Source organism: Paroedura picta, chromosome 7, assembly GCF_049243985.1.
Source record: "Paroedura picta isolate Pp20150507F chromosome 7, Ppicta_v3.0, whole genome shotgun sequence".
NCBI lineage: Eukaryota > Metazoa > Chordata > Lepidosauria > Squamata > Gekkonidae > Paroedura > Paroedura picta.
In genome coordinates this window covers 48,229,650-48,251,331 of record NC_135375.1, presented here as the reverse complement: position 1 = coordinate 48,251,331, position 21,682 = coordinate 48,229,650, and the positions used below count along the sequence as shown (strand labels likewise).

General features: G+C 39.5%; 1 long non-coding RNA gene across 1 annotated transcript in view; it reads right to left on the bottom strand.

The window, feature by feature from the left end:
• Nucleotides 1-485: 485 nt before the first annotated feature.
• LOC143841786 (uncharacterized) overlaps nt 486-21,682 on the bottom strand; it is a 49,516-nt gene continuing 28,319 nt past the window's right edge. Inside the window, exon 5 of the long non-coding RNA XR_013232829.1 lies at nt 486-780. This is a non-coding gene — a long non-coding RNA (uncharacterized LOC143841786). The remainder of the gene's footprint in view (nt 781-21,682) is intronic.

The window sequence follows — 21,682 nt, the reverse complement described above, 5'->3', positions numbered from 1 at the left end:
GGATGGGGAAGGCTGCTGTGTTCCAGCAGAGAGTTGAAACATGAGACCAACACAGGAAGCAAAAGAAGCAGCTGGCTTCCCATCCTTGCCTGGGGGAGATGGAGGGTGGGAAGAGGCTGTGGATGGATCAACTTACCAGCAGGATGGCCTTTCAGAGAAACCATCACCTCTTCCATCCGGCAAGCTACAAGAAAAGGAAGAACAGATAACCATGATTGGCCTTCATTGGAAGAGTGTTCTCTCCCTATTGGTGGCAAAACCCCAGGAAGGGCCAATCAGATTGGGAATGAATTGTCTGCACACAACTTCAAATTTATAATGTTTAGTGATTACATGTTCAGAAAGGAAGGGGAAGTAGTACAGGAAGCACAATGGGACATGACATTATTTTGAAGGACAGAATGATTACATCATTAAAGAGAGACTACCCTAAACCAAGGAATATTATACGCAAAGGGTAACAGGTAAGACTATGGGTAGAAAGATCATTCTTTATTAGTCTTACTCTGTAAATCCATCTGTAAAATTGGAATAATAGAAACAGTTTGCAAGAGATGAATAAAATAGCAACAATATTTTGGTCAATCAATTGAATAGTTTTCTTTTATATTTCATCATATGTTGTTCATTAGTTGTTGTTTTTTGGTAGAGTATTCCATTTGAAATTGTTCCAGAAATCATTTCCTCCCTTATGAAGAGAATGGTGGCTGGGGGGGGCATCTTCTTCAGGGGGCTGTAAAATGCTATCCCTTTGTCCGGTTCACAATAAATCCAGGAAGTCTGTAGTAGAGAAGGAGAAGTAGATTTGCTGAAATTTCAGTGTCATTTTGTGAACAAATAACCATTGGGAAATTGATCATTTTTCATGTTTTTAATCATTAGGAACAATGGACAGAAGGATAGCTAGCAGCACCTTCTTCAAGGGCTGTGAAACTGGTTTGCTTTGTCCAATTCATTTGAAACACAAGGGGTCTTTACTAGAAAGAGAGCACTTGATTTGCAGAAATTTTGCTGCCATGTCATGGGGAAAGAAGCTGCTCCAGAAAGCTTGCCATCCCCTCCCACAGAAAGTAATAGTCAGAATTCCTTCTGAGATCAATAAAAACAGAATTTCCCCCCAACATGGCTTTCCAAACCAATAAATATGCCCCTAACATTTAATGAAAACAGTAATCCTGACCTTTTTGAAATGACAATACAGAATGAAAACTATATATTTTTTCAAATGCATACCCTACTCCCCACTTCTTGAATTCAGATTCCACTAGAAAGATCTATGTGATCATTCCCATGAAATGTAGTGGTGTCCTTCACATAAATTCCCACTGTCATGGGAGATCATAAACAAGAACTTATATGTGGCTGCAGCTGGCAACTGAAGATAAAGCAGAAATAGTATTATTAATATGGGTATAGAAATGTGGCAAATATATACAAAATATACTCCATAACAGAAAATGAAGAATATTAAGGTGTGGCAGTGGTGCCCTATGTGCTGACCATTTCAGTTGAAACACAGAGGTCTTGTTGAACTTCAACAGGTTATAAAGTGAGTTCTTATAAGCATCACAGAAGAATGAAGATAATTTAAGAGGGTGGACATGTTGGTCTGCAAAAGGAATGTTCGATCCAACTACTCCAGCACATCAGAGCCCCAAAAGATTTTGGGGGCATACGCTTTCAAGAGTCAAATGTTCCTTCATCGGATAGAAGTGTAACTGAGTAAAGGAGCTTTGACTCTCCAAACTTCATATCCAGAAAATTCTTGTTGGTCTAAGATACTTCTAGACTTAAATGGACCTTTTAATCTGTTTGCTTTTGGTGAGGTTACCATTGCATGGATCAGTGTTTTGGAGCCAGATAGGGTGCTAGTAGGTTGGCATAGATAGAAAAATGTCTGTTGAGCTATCTTTGTGATCTGCACCTCCAAGGTAAGGGAGGCATCAAGGATCACCCCCAAATTCTTGATGATCTGTGAAACTACCAACTGCACCTGTCCAGACAAGGGAGGTGCACTTTCTCTTGTGGACCCATCCTACCCAGCCACAGGACCTCCATCTTCTGGGGGTTGATCTTCAGGCAGCTTTGCTAGAGACACTCCATCATGGATCCTAGACACTTGGCCAGATATTCGGGTGGGGTATTCAGCTGGCCACTTATTACCAGGTACAGCTGGCATCATCTGCATATTGGTGATACCCTAGTCCATTTCTTTGGACAAGCTGAGATAGAGGGCACATAAAGATGTTGAATAGTGGCACACTACACTGGAGTTTGTTAGGACACTGGGCCTATCTAATGATAAACTTTTTCTGTTAATTCTTTTCTCTGAGGTTTCCATTGCAAATTCAAAAATCTAATCATGCTTAAAGTTTACACAGAGTATTGGAAAAGGAAAATCTTTGGCGAATACTTTTAAACCCTGAATAAGATGATTTATTATTTTTAAACAATTGAAAGAGGAAGCAAAACACCTACCTTTGCTAAGCTGAAGCTCAGATATAATTTTAAATCGTATGTGGCTGCCTTAATTTTGTTTTATTTCTACTTTATACTGCAATTTACCCATAGGAAGAGAAGCAGCTGTTAATAACACAGTTAAACCTTCTAAGGGCTTTTTGTAAAAGATATTTTACAAGCGTAGGATTTGACATATTGCTAAAGTACTGGAAAAGCAAATTGTGATGCTTTTCCTTTGTAAGCACTTGTGACAGCTTGCAAGTCTTAAGTCCTATTAATAAGTTAGATAATATTTCTCAACATGTGTGTTAGCCTACAACTATGATGTCAATAAACACAGCTAATCAGTTTAACATTCTTTAGACTGAGATTGGCTATTCATACAAAAATGCTGAGATAAAAGGGAAATGTAGTTACTCCTTTCCCCTGATGCTGTTTCTTTTTGGTGGAACTTATCTATTCATATTAACATGGCCGTCTTGAAAAACAGTTGTCTATTAAAATCACCACTTTCTGAGTTTTTCTGTATTATGTTTTACTCTAATTTACATTTAACCAGTAAACATGCCTCTAAAGCATTGAGATCTGCAGCACAATTTTTCTCTACAATTTACTTTTTTATTTTTAAAAATGCTTTTTATTAAAAAAATGCTTTTTCAAGTCCATAACAACTGACATCTTAAATATTGTAAGTATTTATAATAAAGTTGATTTGATCTCTACCATTTGATTAATTTATTATTATTTAATTTGTTTTTACTGTGTTCCACTCCTCTTTTTTCTAAAATTAAATCCACAACTGAAGCTTGAACAGTCTGCTACAACTTCTATTTCCTTAACTTTATTTGCAGACTTTGTGTTTCTCTCTTCATTACAGATGTATACATACAAATTGACTTGCAGGCAGGCATGGGGGCTAGGAATAAGTCTCACACTCACAGTTTGTATTGCAGGAGAGCAGAAGCAATCTGTTAATATTCTGGGCAACCCAAGCTAAAGGGGGAAAAATAAGCTAGTTGGTTCTGTTCTTCCTACCCCAAACTTCTCCCTAGGTCTGGCTGAAATAGAGAGAGAAGCTGGAGTGTTAGGGTGGACAACAGCCAGAGATTTTCAGCTAATACCTTCACCTTCACCTTCAAACTTCTCACTAGATCTCTGCAAAGGGAGAATTCAGCAAGAAAGTTGGGAGGCATGTTATGTTTAGCAGCTGAGTTGTTCATCAGGAACTGAACAGATTGGCTCACCAGTGTTTGGAACAAAGTATGTTCAGCTGTTGAGTACTTTAACCATGTAATTTATGGAATTCCTAGTTTGGATTAGGAATGCTGTGACTTTTACCATGTTCAAAGGCATCAGTCCAATTAGTTTCAATCACCTGATCACTTCATGTCAAACAGCCGTGAATACCTGCCAAACTGGTTTGCACCGGGTTTTGGCAAAACTGCATATGTACAAAGACAGTGCTGATTCAAACGTTTTGACATCCATTATTATCTCTAAGGACTAATTCTAGTGATACTTTTTTGAAAGATTGTTGTAATTTGATCAGTTAGTAGTGAGTCACATTCTCTCCATCTTGTCCAAGAAGCCCTGTGAGACAGCCCTGAAGACTTTATGGGTGCTGAAGATCTTCTCTCTTCAAAATATGTTTTTTTTCTTCCTTAATATTTGCTTGTCTCTTGTTATTACACTTTGGGAGTGGGTTGTTTATATGTTAAATCCAGGCACCTGGTATTAGAATGTAGGGAGCATCTATACTGGACACCTGCCATCCCACCCCATTTGCAGTTGGCCTTGGGATCTATTACTCCCCTCCAAGGACAGTTATAGGAATAACACACACATGTGGGTGAAGATCAAGGTTGGTATATAAGTCTTGGGGAGCCACCCTATTATAGAACCTTGGCTCAGGCTAGACCACATAGCAGAGCTGGGTGCATTGGCAAATTCTAGGAATCTGCCCACTGTTGTTCGTGGGGGTTCCCAATCGGCTGAAGGGTTGTAAGGGCATATTTTCACTTTCATTTTGACTTGTTGATTTCTTTCATATACATTACCAGAGAGATTTCAACAAAATGGTCTGTTTTCCTTCACCGTTTCTGTGCTTATGCCTCCAAAGGCCTCAGTGGAAAAGAACATTTTGCTCCTGGCAATACTCTGCATATATGAACCCCGAAAGGTAGGATTTCCAGATCTACTCTGGAAACACAGTGATGTAATGCTGAACACTAAAAACATGGGATAAATTTGGCTGAATATAATTTTCACAGCATCTCCGATTTTGATTTGTGTTGTTGAATGCTTCATTGTTTATGAGAACTGACAGAGAGCTGGTGCAGCATGAGGACTAAGAGATAGCAACCCAGTGCCCATTTCCCTGGGTGTAGTTCAGCTGAATAAATATATTTGGATTGCACTGAAACTGTCAACTAGGAAGTCCCTTCTTGTTTAGATGTTCCATCTCCTTGCTATATATGAAACCAACCCAAAAGAGAGCAATTCAGCAAAATCTACATATGTGAGGAAAAGGCAAGACCAGCAGAGCAGCTGTATATGTAACATCACAGAATTCTAGAAAATCTTATCAAAATAGAAGTGAAGTGTCTGTATGTATGACAAGCAAACAAAGAGCTATTCTTCAGAATAAACCAAAGAAAAAGAGCAGTAATCAGAATCTACAGTTTTTTAGGCCTCAGTCACTGATAGCCATATTGATATTCCCTGACTACATATCTTACGAAGGCATACTAGTTGGCAAATTATTTTCATTGATGATGAGCTGAGCATCCATTTCTAGTCTTTTATGTTTTGAACCACCACTGTGAGATAAGCATTGTATGGGGAAATAAGACAATGAGCATACATGTATTTTAAGTGTAGCAGATGACAAAATAAATATCTTTTAAGTTTATCTTCCAGGCTTCTAATGTGCAACAACACCAGGACTGCAAATTTGATAGCAGGAATCAATCTATAAACTCAGAGACTACATAATATCCTGTGTTCCTGTTACATATTCTTTCTCTGGAGGTATATTCCTTTCCATAAAAGTCAATAAGAACATTTCAGACTAAAGACTAATAGATCATGCTTCCTGTCTTTATGGCTATTTATATAATGGCTCTGCAATGCTGTGCATGCCCATGAACACTGGTCTCTTTAATGCAACATTAGAACTAGTATTGTAAATCCAAAGAGTTACTATATGTCATCTCTGGAGAGTCTTTCTGCTGGAAACAAAGAATGTATGTTTCTCTAAAGCATTCAACTCTACACAACTATTGTCTGCCAGCCTGCCTGTGAGAAACTTATTTCTTAAATTTTAGACATCCCATATACTTTCTTGTACCTTGCTTGTGAATAACAATAGATTCCTCATAGCAAGTGTTACGAATGTTGTTGATGGCACCTGACTGAACAATGAGATTTTTGATTTTGCATGAGGATTCACTAGGGGATATACAAATAAGCTGTGAAAATCCAAGTGTTGTTATTGCTGTTTTATTATAAACTGGTTTTAGTTCTCCAAATGTATGTAAGATGTTCAATGTATAGTTCATTTACATTTCCCATTGGTCTAAAAATGAGGTTCTGGCTCATGCTGAGAATAGTCACATAGAATGTGGGCAGGGACAGTGACCCACATATCCCAGAATTATTGTCCCATTATTATGTTGACTTGTATATAGAATGATGGGATCAGATGCATCATCTAAGTGACCAATATTGGCTAGGTTGCAATGTCTATGATTTTGCAGCTGCAAATTCAGTAGCATCTATTTGAGATGTGATTACAAGAACTGATCTAAAGATACTTGATCTCAAGATCTCACAAGTAGACAACAAAAGCTCACAGAGATATGTAAATAGTTTCAGGGGGGAATCAATTTCCCCATTTTCACTATGTATCCGTTAAAAAATGGAGGCAATAGAACACAATAAATTCCTTGATTGAGGAAGTGAGCAGGAGATGAGCCACCTGGGAGGTGATTAAGTACAATGAAAGGAGTGAACAGAGAAAGTCAGTATATCTAGACCTCATCTTTGTGCCAATTCCTAGTTGTGGAGTTCTCAATCTGAAACCATCTCGGTGCACTGGGCAGATTTTGCACTTACTTTGTTTATTCCATTGTCAATCCTGTTGAATTCAGATCGATTTGAATTTGGGTGTTCTTCTTCCCCCCCTCCCCATTGAAACAGAAAAGTGTTCTGCACGTGGTTAGGGTAGTTCAGAAGGGGGGGCAAGCCTCTTTCTTTCTTTTCTTGGAGGGGGGGAGGAGAGAGGATCAAAGAAGGCAGAGGAGGGAGAAAAAAATCCAAGACTGACAGAAGTTGAGAGAAATTAGGGGCTTCTCCTTTAAGGCAAGCTTGTCACATGACCACCTTTGGCCAATCAGGGTGTCTCTACCACGGAGGAGAGCCCAGATTCAAAACAGCCTGCTTTCTCAATCTTAAAATATTGAGGTTTAAAAGCACTCTAAGATATCACACAATAAAGATAGGGTCACTCCGGATCAATCCTTCTTGCTGCAGAAGGAAAATTAAATCGCCCCAAATCAAAATGGAAATCGCATTCTGTGTAGACGGCAGGAACTGAATCAACCTGGGATTGGAATAAAAGCTCCGTGCAATTTACACCCTGGTTAAGAGTGGTGGCCTCTAATCTGGAGAGCCAGGTTTGATTCCCTAGTCCTACACATGCAGCCTGCTTTGATAACCTTAGGCTAGTCACAGAAGCTATAGTCAACAAGCAGTTGCTCTCAAAGTGCTCTCAGCCTCACATACTTCACTGTGTGTTGTGGAGAGATGAAAGGAAGGCGGTAGTAAACTGCTTTGAGAATCCTTTGGGTAGTGAAAAGCAGAGTATGAAACTAACTCCTTCAAAATATGGTTAAAAAGCAGGCAAAGGAGCTGCTCCTACAGCTGCACTGCAAGTTTGCTGCCCCTACCTCAACCACCCCCAAGCCCAGATAAGTTGGAAAGGGGAACTTCCCCCCCCCTTTTTCCTCCTTAAAATTTAAATGGCTTTTTTGTCTAAATTGATGAATTGCACCAAATCATAATCCAGCAATTTAAACAGGGTTGATTCAGCCATTTAAATGTTTTGGGGAATGGCAATTTGGACTGAATTTGGCCAATTCATGTCTGAATCAAGGTTGATTCAAGTACTTTTCAGCGGATCTGAATCCAATTGCATTTCTTGTTAACTTGAGCACTGACACAAAAACACATTATTTCTTTCTGCACATGGGTGAAATCTTCAAGGAGCCAAGGTCTTTCTTATAATTATTAGGCATGTAAAGGAGTACCTAGTGAAGCTGGGGTTGGAGAAGCTGTTAGGTTCTAATCTACTCACATAAACTCATTGGTGGCATAAAGGGGCTTGAGCATCCAAATAGCAGCAATTTATGATGAAAAGAATTGGCTTCATTCTAAGGTTTGTAAGCAGTGCGGGGGGGGGGGGGAGATAATGTTGCCCATCACTAGTTGAATATCTGATCCTTTTTGTTGGGTACTGGATCCAAATAAATTAATATATCCACAACTGTTCTCTTTACTAGTCAGGATGTGCTTGTGGATCCAGTGTAATGGAACTTGTGTTTACTTTAATAGAGGGGGGGAAATCTATTTCTATATCTATGTCTAAATCCATTTTCTCCTCCCTGTTTTTCATTTTCTGGCATGTTTAGTAAAACCTTGACATGTGCCAACACAGACCTCATTTCCCCCCCAGTTAGGAGTAAGGGCCTGCATATTCTTTGGAAACTATAGCTGAACTCATTAATATCTTTTTAAAGTGGCTCTATCGACTGCTGGATTAAGATGTCAAGCACATTCACAAATGCTCCTTTCTGGCTGACAGTTTCATTGTCAGTAAAATTACTGTTTGCCACTGCTATCTGGAATGAGTGGCAAGGGTCAATTTAAAGAGTGGGATTCAAACTGCATGAGTGGTAAAACAATTATTTCCTCATAGGCTCATTATATTCTCATCATAGCATTCATTTCTCATTTTTCATAAATGATGTAAATTTCATCCTGGACATGGAAGATACATATCAGTATCATTGACTCACTATATTTTTAGACAGCAGAAGTAGTTGAACTTGCTAAATATATAAATGAATTCTGCATCTAATGAGCTTTTGCTGTTGCAACTATTGATCTATCAGAAATTAATCTTTACATGCAATTGAATTAAATAAAATATTCTTGAAAGCTGAACTATGAAGAACTCTGACAATATAGATAATAATCTTTGTATAATAGCTGCAGATGATAAAGCTGTTATTGAGAGGGGGCACTATTATGAATTTCCATTGGTTCAAGCCAATTAGGTAAATTCATAAACAGAGTTAAAACTTCTAATGCCATTGTCATCAGTGGGCTTCAAAGGACTTCAGGATTGTGCTGTTAGGCATATGGGCATATTCACAGCTGAATGCAGCATTTGCAAGCATACATGAAGCTGCCTTACAGCCTTTCAGTCAGACCACTAGTCTATCAGTTTGTCTGTTCTGATTAGCAGAGGCATTCCAGGTTCTCGGGAAGAGATCTTTCACCCACATGGGAGGTGGAAGTAAGGATTTAGACATGACCCTCCTTTCCTCTCCAGTCCATAATGTTCAGTGAGGTTATTGTCATTGGGTGAAAGTGGAAGAAATGGATAATTTTGATTTTGCCTAGTAGAACCTCAATGCTCTGTGTGTGTCTGTGTTTTTGTCTATGTGGATCCCAATATTAGTGGTTTTGAATATTAGCCTCAAGGGCCAGGGGAAAGGAAGCTCTAGGGAAGAACCATAGATGCTCTAATGCTTGTTCTTCATAAGATTAGTTTTAGTGCGATATCATATTATAATATATTCAAGTACTTTGCAGCTTTATATTTCTGCCTTTCCTTTTTAAAAATAATTATTACTAAACATATGTAAAAAATCCCAGCCCAAATTAGAAGGAAAAATTAAATGGAAATGAAAGGACAGCAAAACCTACTGCACAATACAGCTCAAGCAGGAAGAGAACTATATCCACTTTTCCTCTCTGGTATAAGAACCAACTCTTCTTTTTATTCTCCTAGAGGTGTCTTCTGCTGTGGGAGAAATGGATATAAAATTGATCCATAAATGTTGTTACTGCCTTGATCATTTCAGGTATGCAAGACAGGATGCTGAGCCATGTCTATCCATGTCAGTTTTACATAGGAAGAGAGCTGCTAACCAGGGATGCTTAAATGTCTGGCTATTCTGCTTGCTGATCTTGGACAGACAGGTGATTTATAGTTGAGCAGTTCAGCTCTTCACAGGCAGCTGCAACCTGTTGGGCATGTAACTTCAAGATTACTGGATATTGCAATTGACAACCATTCATACATAGGCATTTATGCATAACCTAATGGGAGTTCTGGTATCTCCCTGCAGCAGATGACACATTGTTACCTACCACCCACAGTCAGTTGCTTAAATAAAGAGTTAGCAACATAATAACTCAGCCAATCAATTATTTTTTTTAAGTCATACAGCTTGGAGCTTAAGACATTATTGTCAGGGTTATTTTGTATGTGCATGTTTTCATGCATCCGTTTTGGAAGCATAGTACCTCCATCTTACACCTCAGTTATCTCATTTGACTGTTCATCACCTTGTGAAATAATCGATTTCATATACTGCACAGATAAAAAATAAGTTTGCAATGCGGAAAGAAATTAGACTCCAGTGCTGTAGCTACTCCACAACTTCAAAACTGTTTGACATTTGCTTCGGTTATGTGGTTGTAAAGCAAGGAGATTCACAATTTAGCTTACAACTGATTGCAGCCATTGGTATGCTTCCTATAAGTAAAAACTAAGCTAAACATCACAGGTGAACAGCAAAATTCAGGGGGAAAAACCTGACTTAAGGTCAGAAATGATCTACCTACATTAAAAGGTGTGACTAATTAACTCACATAATATATCAGTTGCTTGTCCTTTTATGAAAACCAGTTCCCAAACACTGTAAATTAAATAGGTCCAAGATCATAAATTCATTTGATGCATCATGTTTTGATGCTATTACTGAGGTTATGTAGGCATAATTCCTTTATAGAGAAATTCCATGTAAAGCAAGATATTTATAGTAGAATTATGTTCAAGGGTCAATGTATCACCAAAAAGTATGGTATCAATGAGTAAAACTTGTGGTTAAGCCAAATAGAATTTTTACATCTCTAAATGTTGCAAAGAGTGTGGTGGAATATATATTGTAGAGACATCTTATGATAGTATTTTATAAATGAGAACAATATAATTAATAATGACTATTTATTCCATTACTAGCCAAGCATTGCATTTTTATTTTATTATATATATATATATATATAAACACAATCACATGTGACACTGAGTTCGAACACACTAAATAAATGAATGGACTGAACATTCCTCATGGAAGTGTTGCAGCAAAGCAGTACCGTTACTAGAAATTCAGTGTGGAATTGCTTGTGAGAGGTTTCGTAACGTAGTATTTATGATTGTTTGCCAATGTTTGCAAGGTGATTGCACTCTTTGGAACCGATAGTTATAGAAAAATAATAACAATCTTTATTGGAAAGAAAATAATAAAAAGAAATATATTTTGCATACTAACAGTTAGTCAGATAGGAAATCAAAGGGGGAAAGAGGATTTTTGGGGTGGGGAATGAGATATGAGTCGAACGTGACTTAGGCTGCAGCTGTCATGTCAAACCTATGGCTGGGAAGATGGAGTCTGGTCCTAGTATGCTTTAGTAGGTCCTGGCAGACTTTAACAGTGTGTGGCTTTAACATAAGCCTAGACTATTGAGGAGTGCTGCTGGTTGTTGACAACAGCATGCCTATCTATAGGGCAGGATCCTGCCATACATAACAGTACTGCATCAAATTTCCAAAGAATTGAACTTCTAAAGATTGCTCCAGACAAATTGATACACTCACTGAAGCAAAATAGGAATTATTAAGTTCTGCTTCATACAGTAAAATATAAATCCATTACAAGATTTATCATTCCCTTCCTTACTCTGATGACTTCTCTAAACTGAGAGTTGACTCTGAAGGCATTTAAAAGGAGGAGCTCTTTAAATACCCTTAAACTGCAGCTATCTGGTATTCTTGGATAATGCTGAATATTTTGGGGATTATCTGGTAACAACTATAATGGATAGCCAAAAAACAGACTCTGATCTATATTCATCTGAGAAAATTTTTGTTTTGGATACAGCCAGATGCACATTGCTACTTAGAATGACATTGTTGGTTTGTCAAGCCAGTGATATCTATTTTTACTGCCTGTTACTCTCAGGGTCTTCAAGTTGTTCACATCACAAACATCCTGGTCCTTTCTAATTGGATATGCCATGGATTGAATTTGGGGGCCTTTTGTCTTCAAAGCAAATGTTCTACCCCTGAGCCAATATCCAGTGAAAACAAATATAGGATACAATCTGAAATAAACCATAGTGTTCCATTATGTCATAAGAAATGAAAAGGAACTTACAAGTTCTAACGTCAAATACGCCATTCGCATTTCCCATTATTAGGTTTTCAGTAGCCCAGTATCAAATCTTTTTCAATATAACATAGTAATATTATTTAGAGATGTTTCAGTACAGGTGTTACAATTTCTATTAGTAGATAGTAATGCAGATAACTAGACAATGCAATCTCTCCCTCTCCCTCTAGCTCCATGTCTCTCGGTGTGCCTTGAAGCAGGAGGCCTAGCAGGTAATGAGGGCTCGTTCATAGGAGGGAAGGAGGGCTGGTGTGCAGTTTGAGGGAGCTCTCTGTCTGTCTGTCTCTCCCTCCATCACAGCAGGGGCGGCTGTCTCCGTGTCTCTGTCATCAGCTTGGGGCAGCTCTCTCTCTATGTCTCTCTCTCTGCCTCCCTCACAGCAGGAGCGATAGGAGGAAATTAGGGCTTGTGTTTGGTCTGGCAGGGCTCTGTTTCTCTCTCTCTGTCTCTGGTGTATTGCTGGCTGTACTCTGATTGGCCCTATTCCAGCTTGGACAGCCAGACACATTCCACCCCCCAGGCTGTTTCACAAATATATAAACCATGAATAAGGATGTGTTTAGCCACCTTTCCTTCTGCATCATGATGAATCCCACTAGTCAAAGGCTAGCACATTCCTATACTAGCTTGAATGGATATAGAATCATAGAATCATAGAAACCTGGAGTTGGAAGGGGCCACACAGGCCATCTAGTGCAACCCCCTGCTCAATGCAGGATCAGCCCAAAGCATCCTAAAGTATCCAAGAAAAGTGTGTATCCAACCTTTGTTTGAAGACTGCCAGTGAGTGTTTGAGAGCCAGCATGATGTAGTGGTTAAGGTTGGTGGCCTGTAATCTGGAGAGCCAGGTTTGATTCCTCACTCCTTCACATGCAGTCAACTGAGTGACCTTGGGCCAACCACAATTCTTTTAGGGCTGTTCTCTCAGAGCAGAACTCTCTCAGCCCCACCTTTCTCACAGGGTTTCTGTTGTGGGGAGAGGAAGGAAAAAGTGTTTGGAAGCCTATTTGGGACTCCTCCAGGTAGTAATAAGCAGGTATAAAAATAGCTCTTCGCTTCTAGAACTTAGTAAAAACATATGGGTATATGCATATAATAGAATACTGAATGCTAAATAAGTGTATTAATTACACAGTTGAAAACCAGTAAGAATATCATTAAAAACATTCATTTGATTTTTTAAAAATCCCATTCCTTCCTGATTTTTTAATTCTAGCCATGAGTTCTTGTGCTCCTTAGTTGTACATCTGGTAGTATGCTTCTGACAGCAACATCACTCCACAGGGAATGAATGAGCCATCTGTATGACACACTCGGTATCTAACAGCTTAAAAGCTGGAGAGTCATAACCATCTGAGAAACAAAGTTTTCCAGGATGCTGAGCTGTTGCCTTCTGATCCACTTTTCACCAGCACAATACACATGGTAAAACAGATCTACAGCTGTGTGTTTCATTCAGCCTGTAGGACAACACAGGGGGCGAATAAAATTCTGAGTTTATCATCCAGGAGGCTCTTTTTACTGCAACCACTTAGCTGCAGGCAAAGTAAAAGAAATGAGAATTCAAAAGCCCTGGAAAATTGGAACCCAAGTGGTACTCATCTCCTTTGTACAAGATCTTTTGGTAATAGAAATCGAATAAAAAATCATTCCACCAAAGCCAGAACGTACAAACAGATGTTTATCTGTAAATGTGCAACTTTCCCCTTAAGCTACTATAATTAAGGGGATGAACTAGCCTTTTGCAATACATAGAAAATGCCAAGTTCCAAATGAAAGTATATTAAGGGCTGAGCAAATTATATTTTAGCAGAGGTTGAAAATGATACTTAGGAAAGGCTCTTCCCAGCATGAGTCCCTGTGAGATTATGGAATGCTTTTGAATGAGATGATCACAGTTAGCCAAATTCACCCTGACAGAACTCAAAGACATTTTCTAGTTTACAAGCATCAAAGTTTAAATGAGAGATTATTCCCAAACTCTTTACTTGGGGAGGGAAACAAAAGATTTCTGTTTTTTGCTGTGATCATGCTAAAATGCTTTTAGGAAGGCTTTGTTCTTTGGAAAACCATGTGATTTAGCCTACATGTGTAGTTGTCCTGTGAATGCACTTCTGTACTAATATTAAAAAGAACATTTGTGCCTGTAAATTACCTGTGTGCCACTGATTTCAGTTGCATGTGGTGGTGGAAAGTGTTGTCAAATCCCCGTCAATTTATGGTGGCTTCTTTGGAGGTCTAACATCCAGCCACTAACCAGGGCTGACACTGCTTAGCATCCAAGATCTGATGAAATTGGGCTAGTATGAGCCATCAAGGTCAGGAGTCAGTTGCATGTGATTGTTCCTAAACACTCTGGATTATATTCCTGGTAAACTATATTCTAGTTGTCATTCCCAGTATCAAGTGGAAACCACTCACCTAGAATTCTAATGGTACCACAGTGTTCAAGGAACAGTGCTGATTTAGTGAAACAAATACTAAAATACTAATTAAAATAGCAAACACTATGCTAAGCAAATTAACAATGTTTTCACCCAACTTTAATCCTTGTAATCATCTGACAATATAACACAATATTGAAGAATTTGCACTGAAAATAGTCACCCATACATGTAAGCAAAAGTTTTAGGAGGAACCAAGTGCTATATGAATTAAAGTCTGGTAGTATAATTTTATAAAACATTTTAGTTTACGACATACTGGCATTAGGCAGTTCTAATTATTATGGTTCTGCTTATCATACTTTGGGGGGGGGGAGGAACCCTGAAACAATCTAATTAGCTATTTAGTGTAATGCTTGATGTGTAATGCTTTAGTCCGTTTAGAAATGGACTAAAATGTGCCTCCTTGTAAAAACAAAACAAAACAATAACAAGCAGAGTGACCCTTAGGCACAGTCAACCAATTAGAGATGTCTTCTGTTTTGAATGCTTTGTTATTTTGCTAGGGATACCAGATATATCTTTTTTGTAACCAAGGTGCACTACTGAAGAAGAGGAAAAATATCCTTCCTATTGAAAAGTAACCAGGCTTTTTTGTATTGTTTTGTTAGAAGTCTATCATTGTTCTCTCATGTCATTTGCACTTGGATTGTCATCCGCAGGAACTAGAGCCATCGTTGTATTGCTGTTACTGGAAAAATGAACTCACAGACTTGGGTGAACACAGACAGAACCGTTCATTCAGTTCCCTAATGTGAAGGACAGTTTAGAAGTCATGGTCTGACTATCTTCCCTGCTGCACGTATAAAGTATCATGTAGGGTTCCCCACACCCTTAGATATATAAGCTTTGACTTCAGCCATGGCAGGAGACAAGGGGAAAAAATGACTTCTCTTGTAACTTGATGAGGACAACGTTAACGTGAATATGCTAGTATTAATTCAGCCTAAAGTAAGCCAGTCTGCTTTTTAGAATATGTTATTAACATTTATAACCTGTCATCCTCAAACACTTCAAGGGACAAAAAGCTAGAAAGTCAATAAAATTACAGGCTGAATTTCTCCTGGCATCCTCTTCATACTGAAATAGGGTTATAGCATCAATGTGATGCATTAGCTGACATAGGAGAAATTATATTTTGTTTCTTGCAATAATGACACACTGGGAAATGTCATGCACCAGTGTTTCAAGGTGTAGTATTACAAGGCAGTGAAAGCATCAGAGAAGGTCATGGTCTTTGTAAAAGTGATAGGGTGCATCTCTGTTCTAAGTAGGATATGAGATGTGCATAGCCATAATTACTATCTTTTAGAAGGGAGAAAATGATATGGTTGTATGTTGGTAAGATAGCAATTACTGATCATTTTATAATTTAGTCATGTAACAGAATTAAGCAAGGAGCAATTAGGACCTTTTGGTGCCTGCCCAGATGGGTAGTTGCTGTGGCTGGGCAGGGCAGCTAGGTATCCCATGTGACTGCACTTTCTGTCTTCTGGGGATATTCTTGCACAACTTGTTTGCTCTTAGATTGTCATCTGTGTCTATTTTGTGTGTACAGATATTTGATTTTGTTTCCTACACTGCCTTTCTGGGATACCGGACTTTGTACCTTGCACTGTAATGAAAATAAATTTCATGTTTCCTTCAATTAACTATATTTTGAAGTAAAACTGAACTGGGGAACATTGTTGTCTCTTCACTTCATTCAAAGGAGCATCACAATAGGTGAGAAGACTTCTGACAAGTGGTCATGTTTGAGTATGAACATGTGTCTCTTCTGCATAACTGGAACTGCATCCAGGAAAATGACTTGAATTAGATGCTGGCTTCAACAGTCATGTCACTCTTACTCAGTTCAAATAAGTGTTTGTCTCTAAGGGACTGATGGGTGTTTTGTTTCCCTGTCACTACAGAAGGTCATCAGTAATGAGGGGCCACTATATGTTTCTCAGGAGCCCTCAATTTGTTGTTGGGGTGGTAGTGGTAGTTCAGAGTAGAGATATTTCTGAAATAATCTATAGAGTTGCTCAAAGGTAGTAGCTATTAAATTACCAGTTTTCCAAATTGAAACTTGATGCATTAGAAATTCACTATTACTATATTTATATTTTAAAAAAATATGCATCATGAATGGCAGCTTCCAGTTTTTTCAATTCATCCCCATCTCTCAACCCTGCATTGCTGATGGGCATATGAGCCCCATGTGTGCTTTGAAAAAATATGGTGTGATAAATATGGAGTGCTGGTTTCACAACTCATCTCCGGGCAATAAAGATCAGTTCCTTGGGAAAAATTGGATTCTAGGGCCCCTGCTCCCTCCCAGAAATCCACCGATATGTTCTGCTCTGGACCTGTTTGCATCGTTACCTCTGTTATTGTTATTGTGAAAAGCTGAATTCCATGTACTGTTTTCTCCATAATTATAGGGTTGGAGGGTGGGAAGCTGCCTGCCAGCTGGCCAGGGGGAAAAGGCCGCTCCCAAGCACATGGCGCCTTATATGCTCCAAGTACTTGCTCCTCCCACTCCCTTACCTCCAGCATGATACCTCTGTGTTATGCATGCCCCAGCCCTCCCAGGAGTGTGCTCCACACAGTGTGCCATCCCTTCCACCCCACCCCACCCTGCTGCCTCATTAATGGCGGCTGCAGTAAGTCACGGCTGCACTTAAACAGAAATAAATTCAAATACAATTTAAGTTAGTATTATTATAGGGAAAGGAATTTGTTTCCCCAAAATTCACTTTTTAATGATATGGTCATTTATTCCTCTTATTTTCTTTCTACATTTTCCTTTAAAAAGATAGCTTTATTTATTCCTTCTTTGAAGATAGGTAAATGCAATGATTTGTAACTTCCATCCTTGTAGTTGTTTTAGGTGTTGTGCATCTGGGTGTTGTGCAATTTCACTGCAACATTTCTTTTAGGTTGCACAAGGGCCTTGGCTGCCCTTGTATGGGCAGCCATACAAGGCTGTCACAACATTGAACATCCGTGGTGGTCTCCCATCTGCATACCAACCAGAGCTGATACCGCTTAGCACTCAAGATAAGATCAGGATAACCTGGACTATCCAGATCAAGACATTCTAATGGGTTCGTTTTCCAACTTCAGTGGTATAAATAAATTATGAGGCACTAATTCAATGATATACCTCAGAAAAATCACCTGAACACTTTTAAATAAGATATTCAACATTGTGGGGATTTCTATAATTTCTGAGAAATATGATTTTTTTAAAAAAGTCATATTATCAATTTTGCTTCTACTTTTTGATTACATTTCTATGAAAATGCTGGACACATTGGCATATGAATTGACTCTTTAGACATATTATATTTTTAAGTCAAACAATATAGACTTTGGAGTTAAATTTCAGTATCAAGGATAAATTCAATACACAGCCAAGTCTTCTAAAACTATTTTAAAAGTTATGTTCTTACATAATTATGTATTTACATTGTTGTTATTAAACAAACAATATTCGAAAGTATGGAAGTGGTTAACTGTTTTAGAGTAGCAAACAACCAAATACAAATCTAGAGGTATTCACAATTTAATCTGTCGCAAAACCAGTTTTATGCTTCTTCCATTCATTATAGTTGTGTTGAACACATTTAAGAATTCTGGCTGTATGATGATTGATAGAAATTGGTTTGCAAGTTGTTTATCTGCAAAGACAGAGTCTGAATTTCTCAGCCTTTATGATGGAAAGCTAAACTCATGTTTCCTGCACCCCTCCCCTGGTTTCCCCTTAAGGAATCACTTTGCTTTTGTTATGTAGAAAGGGAGATATCAAGCTGACCTATCAAACTGTCATCTTGTATGTCTCAAATGTTATTCAATAACATGGCCCAAAGTGATACCTTCTGCAAACACAAGGTTGGCATGTCAGAAATGATAGCTTGAAGAACAGAGCTTCCCTTGTGATCTGGAAACCAGATAACAGCTAATTAATTTGCTGCCTATTATCCATTCTATATTTGGTGCCCAGCCTTGATATGTCTTCTATAATGAATTTCATAATCTAATTGCTGGAAAGAATCTTAAATTTATAGAAAGAAAATGGTCCATAAAATTTGATCAATTATTTTATTTTCATTGCATTTCTTTCATTTTAGAACTGTCCAGCATCACAAGAACTAAAGGCAGCAGCCAGAGGTTTCCCAGCAGGTCTCCCATTCAAGCACTGACCAGACAGGATAAACCCAAGAAAAGTTACACCATTCTAATCCCATTAACGGAAGTGGAAGAGCTCAAATGGCATGCTACTCTGCCTCCAGGGTAGGGCTTGATGGACAGCCAGTCAACGCAACCAACCTAAGCCTCATTGCAGGCCCAGGACGAGCCAAGCACTGAGGTCAGAGATGCTGAATACTGACTGTACCCTACTGGGGTGGGGTTGGTGAAGAACAGGGGTGGAAGAGCCCACCCCACTTAAGAGGCAACTGGGGACTGGGGGGTGGGGGGAGGCCAATGGGTGCAGGGAAGGAAAAAGGGACAGTGGCAGGAACCAACTGGGAGAAAAGCAGGGAAGTTGGATCTGGGAAAAATGGGTAGGATAAAAGGAAGCACTAGGGGAGGGATGGGGGGGTGGTGACGGTAGAGGAGGAGAAGGAGACAGGAGTAGACATAGTGATAGAATAAATGGTGTGAGAGATAGGAGGGCATTGGAGTAGGGGGGTTAGAAGAGAAGGGAGGAAGGAGTGGAAAACAGCTGGAAGAGGAAGGAAGAGAGTGGTACCTGGGGACCAGAACAGGGATGAGCTTGGCGGCAGCAGCAGCAGCATCCACAGGTCCCCAGAAACAACTGACTTGTTGGAGAAGGACTCTTAAGAGGAACACCTTCCTCTGCACCCTTTTGTAGACAGCTGACCATGCCCTGGACCCTGACAGTGACAACCCAGCCAGTGGAAATCCAAAAGGGAGGGCTGTGGGTGTCACACTTGTTTTTCTGAACTTGCAGTGACACCCTTTAAAGCCATCACTGGCTTCATATGCCCTCTTTATCTATCTTATGAAGACTAAGTAGATATCAATGTAATGAAATCTTATTATACCCTTTGCTTTCCTCACTACTTGCCTCAAAGTTAAGATTTCAGGTTCCTTGGAGCACAGACTATTCTTTTTAAACCCTGACAAAATCATACATCTCATTGGGGCTATACAAACAAATAGATGAAGCACTTATATCCACAGGATAAGAAGAGCCAAACATGCACATTCAGCAACAAAAATGGGGCAATAACTGCCCACATAGGACCAATTCTTTAAAGAAGAGCATGTTTAATTGGGTCCAATAACATAATACACTTGTTGGCTTATCTGACAATCAGTGTTCTCATTTATTCAGTTGGCTGATGTTATTATATGTTCATATGCATGAAGTTTAACCAATAATTTATTTTTATTAATTAATGTATTTATTATTTAGATTTATATAACCACCCTTCCTGGATGATAGCTCAGGGCAGTTTACAAGATAATGAACACATTAAAACGGTGATCACAATGAAGAAAACAATGAACAATTAAATTTTTATACAATTGTAAAAAAGCTTAGGATTCCAGTTCTCAGCATAATTAGCTTGCCAGTGTTACAGTTCTTCAGATCTTATTTATTCCAGTGGGGGTCTTCCATGGTCTCATGGGAGGAGGCCAATATATGTTATATCGTAGTTAATTTATAGCCCCCAACTAAATGCCTGGCAGAACAGCTCTGTTTTGCAAGCCCTTACGAACTGCAAAAGCTCCTGAAGGGCCCGCAGAGCTTTTGGGAGATCATTCCATCAGCATGGGGTCAGGGACAAACATACATCTCAGGGGCCGGGGTCCACCAGCTGGTTGGAATTGGCAGAGCATAACACTCTCCAGGGGCATAGTCAGTCAGGTGGTCCCTCAAGTATGTGGGGCCCAAGCCGCAAATGGCCTTAATGGTTAATACTAGAACCTTGAACCAGATCTGGAATTCAGTCAGGAGCCGGTGCAGCTATCTGAGCACTGGATAGATGTGTGCTTTCCATGGTGTTCTCATACGAACCCTCAGTAATGCATTTTGGACTCATTGCAGTCTCTGGATCAGGGAGAAGGGTAGACCTGCATAGAGCAAGTTACAGTAATCCAGCATGGAGGTGACCACTGCATGGATCACTGTGGCTAGGTGTTCTGGACAGGAAGGGCACTAGTAAGCTTGGCAAAGATGATAAAACATCAGCTGTACTATGCTAGTGAGGTGAGCCTCCATAGATAAGGAGGCATCAAAAATCACTCCCAGAGCAGTTGGCCAGATCCCATTGATCCAATAATGTTTTTTTTCCAGCAATGGTCAAACCACTGCCTGTTTTAGCTCCCTAAGGAGCACCCCATGGAGAGGTTGACAATCTCCCAGAGGCAGCTTCCTATCCTCTCATTACTAATCTTGAGCAATCAAGAAGGACAGAGTTAAAGACAGCAGGTGGTGAGTTAGCAACCTATCCACCTCAGTCTGTGTGAGTTGCCTGAAGCCATCAAAAGTATCCTCCAAAGGTGGCCACAGAGCTTCCAGTTCTTTTACTCTATTAAAAGTGAGCGGAGTGTAATGGCAGAATGTGAGATGTATCCATGAAATAGCCTACAAATGCCTTATAGCTGAGTGCCCATCTTCCAGGGTGGTAAGAGACCGAATTATCCAAAACAATTGAGATGGGTGAGAGCTGGTGGACACAATGGAGATTGCATAAAACTCACATTTCATAGGCTTCACTGCCATCTCATAGGATCTCATAAGGAACCTCTGACAAGTTCTTTGGTTTTGTCACAAGTCTTCCTCCACACTTGCTCTAACCATCTCAGCTTCTATCCTCTTGCATAACTCCACAGAATACCAGGAAGCACACTTTAAGTGGTGATGGAGAGGGTACCAGGGAGCGATCTTGTCAATGGCAGCTGTATCTGGCTATGCTAGTCAGTGACCAGCTCACCTAATGAGTCTCCAGGGGGTATAGGATCCTGCAGAGCATTCAGGAAACTTCTGGATCTATAAATCTTTGTGGGTAGGCTAAAATAAAGAAGAAGAGTTGGTTCTTATATGCCGCTTTTCCCTACCCGAAGGAGGCTCAAAGCGGCTTACAGTCGCCTTCCCATTCCTCCCCCCACAACAGACACCCTGTGGGGTGGGTGAGGCTGAGAGAGCCCTGATATCACTGCCCGGTCAGAACAGTTTTATCAGTGCCGTGGCGAGCCCAAGGTCACCCAGCTGGCTGCATGTGGGGGAGCGCA